The sequence below is a fragment of the Phocoena sinus genome, chromosome 1 (genome assembly GCF_008692025.1).
Source record: "Phocoena sinus isolate mPhoSin1 chromosome 1, mPhoSin1.pri, whole genome shotgun sequence".
Taxonomy (NCBI): Eukaryota; Metazoa; Chordata; class Mammalia; order Artiodactyla; family Phocoenidae; genus Phocoena; species Phocoena sinus.
Genome location: NC_045763.1, coordinates 4,944,122 through 4,950,944, shown reverse-complemented (window position 1 = coordinate 4,950,944; position 6,823 = coordinate 4,944,122). Strand labels below are relative to the sequence as shown.

The 6,823-nt window shown below is 43.9% G+C and overlaps 1 protein-coding gene across 8 annotated transcripts in view; it reads right to left on the bottom strand.

The window, feature by feature from the left end:
• The window catches only part of CAMTA1 (calmodulin binding transcription activator 1), an 897,244-nt gene that overhangs the window by 868,134 nt on the left and 22,287 nt on the right, over positions 1-6,823 (bottom strand). The window lies entirely within an intron of this gene.

Genomic DNA, 6,823 nt, shown 5'->3' with positions numbered 1-6,823 from the left:
TGTAGTCTTCACAAACGTCAAGGTCATGAAAGTCAGAAAGGACTGAGAACTGTTCTGGATCAAAGGAGGCTGAGGAGACAATCAAGCGCCACCCAGGGTCCCCGCGGGGCCTTTCTCTACAAGGTCAGCACTGGGTCAACTGGCACCACCAGAATGGCTCGGAGGATTCGACAGTAGAGAGGTCTGTGTGTTCATTTCCTGATTTTGATTCCTGCGTTGTGGTGATGGAGGAGAATGTTCTTGTTTGTAGGAAACACATAATAAAGTACTGACAGTCAAGGGCGATGAAATATACCGGCAACTCACTCTCTCACATGGGGAAAGAAGTTCTCTGCACTACACCTGCGATGTTTCTGTAAGCTAAGAGTGTTTCAAAATGTAAAGTACACGTGTGTGAAAAAAAGATATATGCTGCTGAACCTCTAGTACCCGTGCAGCTTTTTTTTTAACAGGGAGCATATGTGCTGTACGTACAGTAAATTGTTACTAAGAAGAACCAATGCCATTTCATTCTGCAGCTCAATCAACATTCAACGACATCATTACCGCTTCCCAACAGCAAGGCCCATACCCGACTGATTCAAATGGACCTGTGAGTGCCAACTAACAGCATGGCGGGCGGAGTGAGTCAGGGAGACGTTGGAAGACCAGGTCTCTGCTCTCAGGCTGCTTCATGTAGATAAAATTAAAGCTTTCATATAAAAACCTACACCATGTTGTACAGCAGAAACTAACACAACATTGTAAAGCAGTTATACTCCAATAAAGATATTAAAAAAAAAAAAAACCTATACCACAGTAACTTTTAAAAAGGGGGGGGGGGGAATTTCTCTGAGTCTTGCCAGCCAATTAGTCTGGGTCCCTTTTTGTTCAGTTGCAATATTAAATAAAATTTTAGATTATTCCTCCAGCACTATAAACCACAGATTTATATACCTAGAAAACCAAAGACAGTTCAACAATCACCCTCAACATTTCATGTTTAAAATATAAAAAACTCAGTTCTCTCACTTACTAGCTGTCCTTGGGAAAGTAATTTAACCTCTCTGTATTATCTCATCCAAAAAAGTACAGAGAACTGGATGGGATAATGCACACATAAGGGCTTTAGATTCAGGAGTACCACTCAATATAAAATGCCATTGTTACTACGGTTAATGAGGATAATCTTTTTTTTTTTTTTTTTGCGGTACGCGGGCCTCTCACTGCTGCGGCCTCTCCCGTTGCGGAGCACAGGCTCGGGACGCGCAGGCTCAGCGGCCATGGCTCACGGGCCCAGCCGCTCCGCGGCATGTGGGATCTTCCCAGACCGGGGCACGAACCCGCGTCCCCTGCATCGGCAGGCGGACTCTCAACCACTGAGCCACCAGGGAAGCCCCAATGAGGATAATCTTTAACAACGTTAACATTTTCTGACAATACACTGATGGCTGCCTGGATTTTTTGTGCCGCGAAGAGGGCTGAAATCTGACTAAGCTCACTCCCCTGAGTCTCTGATCTTCCTCTCCCTCGGAGCCACGGGAAGTGGGTGCTTCACCACAGAAAAAGTCTTTCTCCACAATGCGACCCCAGCTACCAGGATAACCATCAGCTCCTAATCATTTATTTCTTGTTTCTGGAAAATTCTTGTTCCAGTACTTTTACTGTCCTTCTTCTGCTTGATTTAATCCATAGTGGTAACCACTGGTTAGCAATCCGGGCCTGAGGGTTCTCCCCGTGAACCATGGACTGACCTCAGCATTCATGTTCCTTTGGAAAATTCAACATTAGTCTCTCCCCCGACCGAGTGTGGGATTCTAGACTTCAGGCAACATCTTTGAGAGTCGCCAGCAACAGCCTTCTCAGCACCGTAATGCAACATCTCATCTTAATGTGGTTTCCAAATTGAAACCTGAAATTTTACGGTGTTAAAAAGAATGTTTTACGTTCAAGACTTAACATTTTCTGGCTTCCTATTACCAAAAAACAAGATAGCTTAGGTTTACCACTGATCAAGACATCTCACAATGGTCTTCTCAAAAGTTTTAAAAACCACTAATGTACAGTGGAACACATTAGTGAATGACTTCATAAAAAGAACTTTTACACCTGACTTCAAAGTTTGATGACAGGTAAATCAGTGGTAAAATGTATCAAATAACAAATCAAAAGAATTAAACGCTAAAAACAACATATGTAACAGAAATATCACAAACAACCAACCATGATTTCTCAATAGCACTAGCATAATAAATGAAGTCTTAATAGTTCATTGAACCAGGAAAGAAACTCACTCACATAACCTGAGAGTGAAATCAAATGACATCCCACCCTAAAAAACACAATGTTCTCAAAGCAAATAAGGCGAAACAAGCAAACTCACACAAGCAATGGCTACCTTGTATGAAGTACCCCGGGGCCAGCCTCTGAGCTAGGTCCTTTCACCGGGCCGAGACCTGGCCCTGGAAGCCAGACTGGCTCCGGAGTGCAGAGAGGGGCACTCACTGGTCGGAGGATCTGGAGCCACGGGGTCCTGAGCCAGGCCCACCACCGCCTGCTGGCAAGGCCGGGACAGACAGCTGAGCTCTCTGCGCACAAGGCAAGGGCCGAGTGGGAAAAGTACAAGCTCTAACGCCAGCTCTGGATTCCAGTCTGCATGCTGCCCTCCCTGGCTGGCTCTCAAGTCTGACTCGGACCTCTCTGCCCTCGGGAGCCTCCCGCTGACTGAGGCGAGAAGCCCAACTGGTGCTGTCTGAATAGCCTGTATTTCCCTCCTGCCGGATGCCTCCATCTTTATCATAACTCCTTCCATGTGTTCTACACACATGAAAGGAGCACCTCACGTGTGCCAGACACACCGTCCTAGGAGCTGGGACCCAGCAGTACACAAGACTAACAAAGGTCCCACACTCATGGGGTACATGCCAGTGGGGGAGGCAGGTGGTAAGTGGGATAAATGCTGTGAAGGAAATAAAACGGAGTGATGCTCTACAATGAAAAATCAGGTAGGGAGAGCTCTGTTTCTGAAAGTACATCCATGTGTGGAGCAAAGGGACTACTTGATTAGAGCATCAGGAAACCCGGATACTCTCATTAACTAGGTTGAGCGGCTCTCAGCGTGGCTGCACTTCAGTCATCTAGGGAGATTTTTTAAATTCTGATGCCCAGGCTGCAATCCTGACAACGTCAGCCAGAATGTATGGAGATGGAACCCAGGCATCAGTATTTTTTAAAGGTTCCCAAGTGATCCCAAGGTGTATCCAAGGATGGGAGCCACTGAAACAAACAGCTGTATGACGCTGCTAACTCTCTGACTTTGCCAGTTTTCTCGAGAATAAAATCACAGGTTGACCTTGAGCAGCGCATCCCCAACTTTAACGCACATGTGGGTCATCTGAGGCTCTTGCAGGTTCTGACCCACAGGTCTGAGTGGTGCCTGAGTCTGTGCCTCTGAGACACCCCCATGATTCACGGCCACACCTAGACTATCAGAAACTGGATGATCTAAAAGATCAGGAATTAGATCTAATAAAGATCCAGTCCCAACACTCCTGACTGCACAATTCCATGGATTCCTAATAGACTGAGAAAGTACTTTTGTCTGTTAACACAAACTATAATACAAAACTATGCCAGAATATCCAAGCAAGAAAAGCAAAAGACACTACAAGGATGTTTACTCAATTAAGTACAGTCCAGTGTCCGCTAGAAGTACCCAAGAGAGGACACAGAAGCTCTTTAAAGTATTCCCTGCCTTCAAAAGGTACATCTAGGGGCTTCCCTGGTGGCGCAGTGGTTGAGAGTCCGCCTGCCGATGCAGGGGACACGGGTTCGTGCCCCGGTCCGGGAGGATCCCACATGCCGCGGAGCGGCTGGGCCCGTGAGCCACGACCGCTGGGCCTGCGCGTCTGGAGCCTGTGCTCCGCAATGGGAGAGGCCACAGCAGTGAGAGGCTCACGTACCACAAAAAAAAAAAAAAAAAAAGGTACATCTAATTGGAGACAATACTAAAAAAAAAAAAAGAAAAAAATGTAATGAAGAAATAATACATGATTTATTAAAGCCTGAAGTGAGGAGATGAGAGCAGTATGGAAACCTAGTAACTATCTGTGTACCAGCACAAACTCCTTGGAGGCATGAAATATGTTTTATCCATTTTTGCCTCCCTTCAGAGAACCTAGGTCAGAGGGTTACACATAGCCACATTCGTTTTATATACTAAAAAATATATATATATATATTATATATATATAATATATATATATACATACACACACAGTTTTGGATGATGGAATAAATGAAACAAAATGCTATATAATGAGAAGTGATTACTGGCTTTTGGACAGAGAAGCTGCATGATGAAAACTGTATTTACAGTTCTTTGAAATAAGGACTGACAATGCTTTAGTCTCCATAGAGTCCCTTTAAAGCTAGCTGAGGACCCACATAGCTTATTAAAACAAAGGCAGAGAGATGCCCCATTGAATGCAATAAACCAGCTGTATCAATTAAAAGTGATACATTAAAAAGGTTTTGTCACATAGTTTTAAACTGAGCCTTGAAATTCACTGATCATTACATATAACATGACATATAAATAATCAAAATTAAGGCAGAGTCCGAAATTCTCAGCACCTTTACTAAACTCACCAGTTTTGCCTAGCATTCTAGGCATCGTGCCTAGTTAGGCAGGCTAACTCTTAGAACAAACTGTGTCATGGCTCAAATACCATAAATATTTACTTCCTGCTCGTGTAAAGTCCAAAACAGTAGATCAGGAGGCAGCTCTCCTCCAAGCAGCGGCTCAGGCCCCACATCTCCTTCCATCTCATGGCAGGAGCCTTCCTACGTCACTGGGCTCTTCTGCATCAGCCAGCAGAGGGAAAGGACACGGATAACCGAGCCGGACGGTTCTACGGGCCAGGCCTGGAAGTGGCACACTTCTCAGCTCTCACGCCATTGGCTAGGATATGGCCACAAAGCCACACCTAATTGCAAGGGAGATTGGGAAATGCAGTCTGGCTACCTGCCCAGGAAGAGGAGCTAGGTTTCACGATCAGCTAGCAGTCTCTGCCACAATGTCATCTGTAACTGTCTGTTTTTTTTTTTTTAATTATAGAAGAGTCATTCCTTTCAGAAATACCTTCTAAGCCTACAACCTCCACCTTTAATCCCTAAGGCCATTCAGCATCTAAACCCAATCTAGCAGTTTTTCTACTCCGATAAATATTTTTCTAACATATTCAAGATAAGACTACATCCAGGGCATCCTTGAAGGGATGTCTGGCTTTTTTGGTACTTAATGTCTGGCACATAATAGAAGCGCAAATATTCGTTGAATTCATGGACGAATGGCATTCCCAGAAGTTCATGGAAAGGAAAAAGAATGGTCCCATCTCTTGCCCTGGTGACGGTAGGATTTACTGAAGACCAGCAGTCTTTTTAAGAACCTCTGTCTCCCTGTCCTGAGGCCACCCCGAGTTGCCACCTGTCTTCCGGAACATGAACAATCAAGCAGTAAGACAAGAGCTACTTTCGACCCAGTAAGAAGAACTAGGGGGGCGAAAATACTCTACCATGTTGACGGACAACAACAGAGCCAATGCTACCACTGAGAGCACAGGGCTGCTCAACAAAGAGGAACACAGGGTCTGTCAGAGACGAGGCTCTGGAGGCCTCGATAAAACCAGGCTAATGACCTCTGAGACTAGAAAGCCAACATGCACCCTAAACACAAACCACAAAAGGTTAGTGGGGGAAAAAATTACATAGTATAGTACAAAAATATTTTGTGCTCATGTATTACCTCTTTTCAAGAAGTTCAAAATATACCGTAAGTGCTACTATAATAACCCTCCCAATACTCCTATGGGATAGAGACAAAATTAAAGTGTGTACTCAAGTTAAAACGAAAACGTCTGCTAGGTGGCTGACTTCCTACTACTGGGGCCAGCGCAGTAAGAAAGTGAAGCAGTAACCTCTAAGGTAATTGGGGCACAAACCATTTTAGGCTCTCAAATTGAGTTCAACACCTAGAATTGAGTTCAAAAGCAAACAGGTTGCTAAAACAAAACACAAAACAGTTGAAGGGCTAAGAAGCTAATACAGGAACTAATACTACAATATATCAAGCCTGATTTATGACCTGAGAAATCACATTAATTGATTCACTGTTACCAGAGATTCATGTAAAGCGTATTTAAACTGATTTCAGAATGAAAAAAAAATTCTTTCACAATATCATTAGAACTTTTATAAATTTAATTTGGCTAGGAAGCCAGTATACTCAACACTCTGAAAATAATCAAAGAGCACTTATTAAATGTCCTCACTTGTATAAACAGATTCTAGTAGAACATATTCAGAAAAAAAAAACACTATATGAAATTTAAAATTACACTGTCTCAGTAGCACTGACCATTACTAATACTGATAACTTTTTTAACTACTCAAAGAGAGATAAAAAATATCAACTCAACAAGCCAGGCATTCCATTTGATATTATGTACATACAACAAGCATTTTCACATTTAAAATCTTATTCTGGCCCCAGAAGGCAGCAGAGCAGACATGATGTCTGTTCTAGAAAAGGCATCAAGGCACAGGCAGAGACACTTGCCAAGGGCCACAGGCTGGGAGAGGACAGAGCAAGAACCAGGAGCAGGGCTCCCTACACGACTCCTGGGCTGTTCCCACAGAACACAGGCTCTCTCCCAATAATGCAATAATGCTTCTCCACAAAGAACCAATGCAAAAGTTGGGGCAGAAAAAGTTCACAAGTTGCTCTGACAGAAAAGCCAAAGCACACGAGGAACACGGAAGAATACCTAGGAATGCAAGCTGG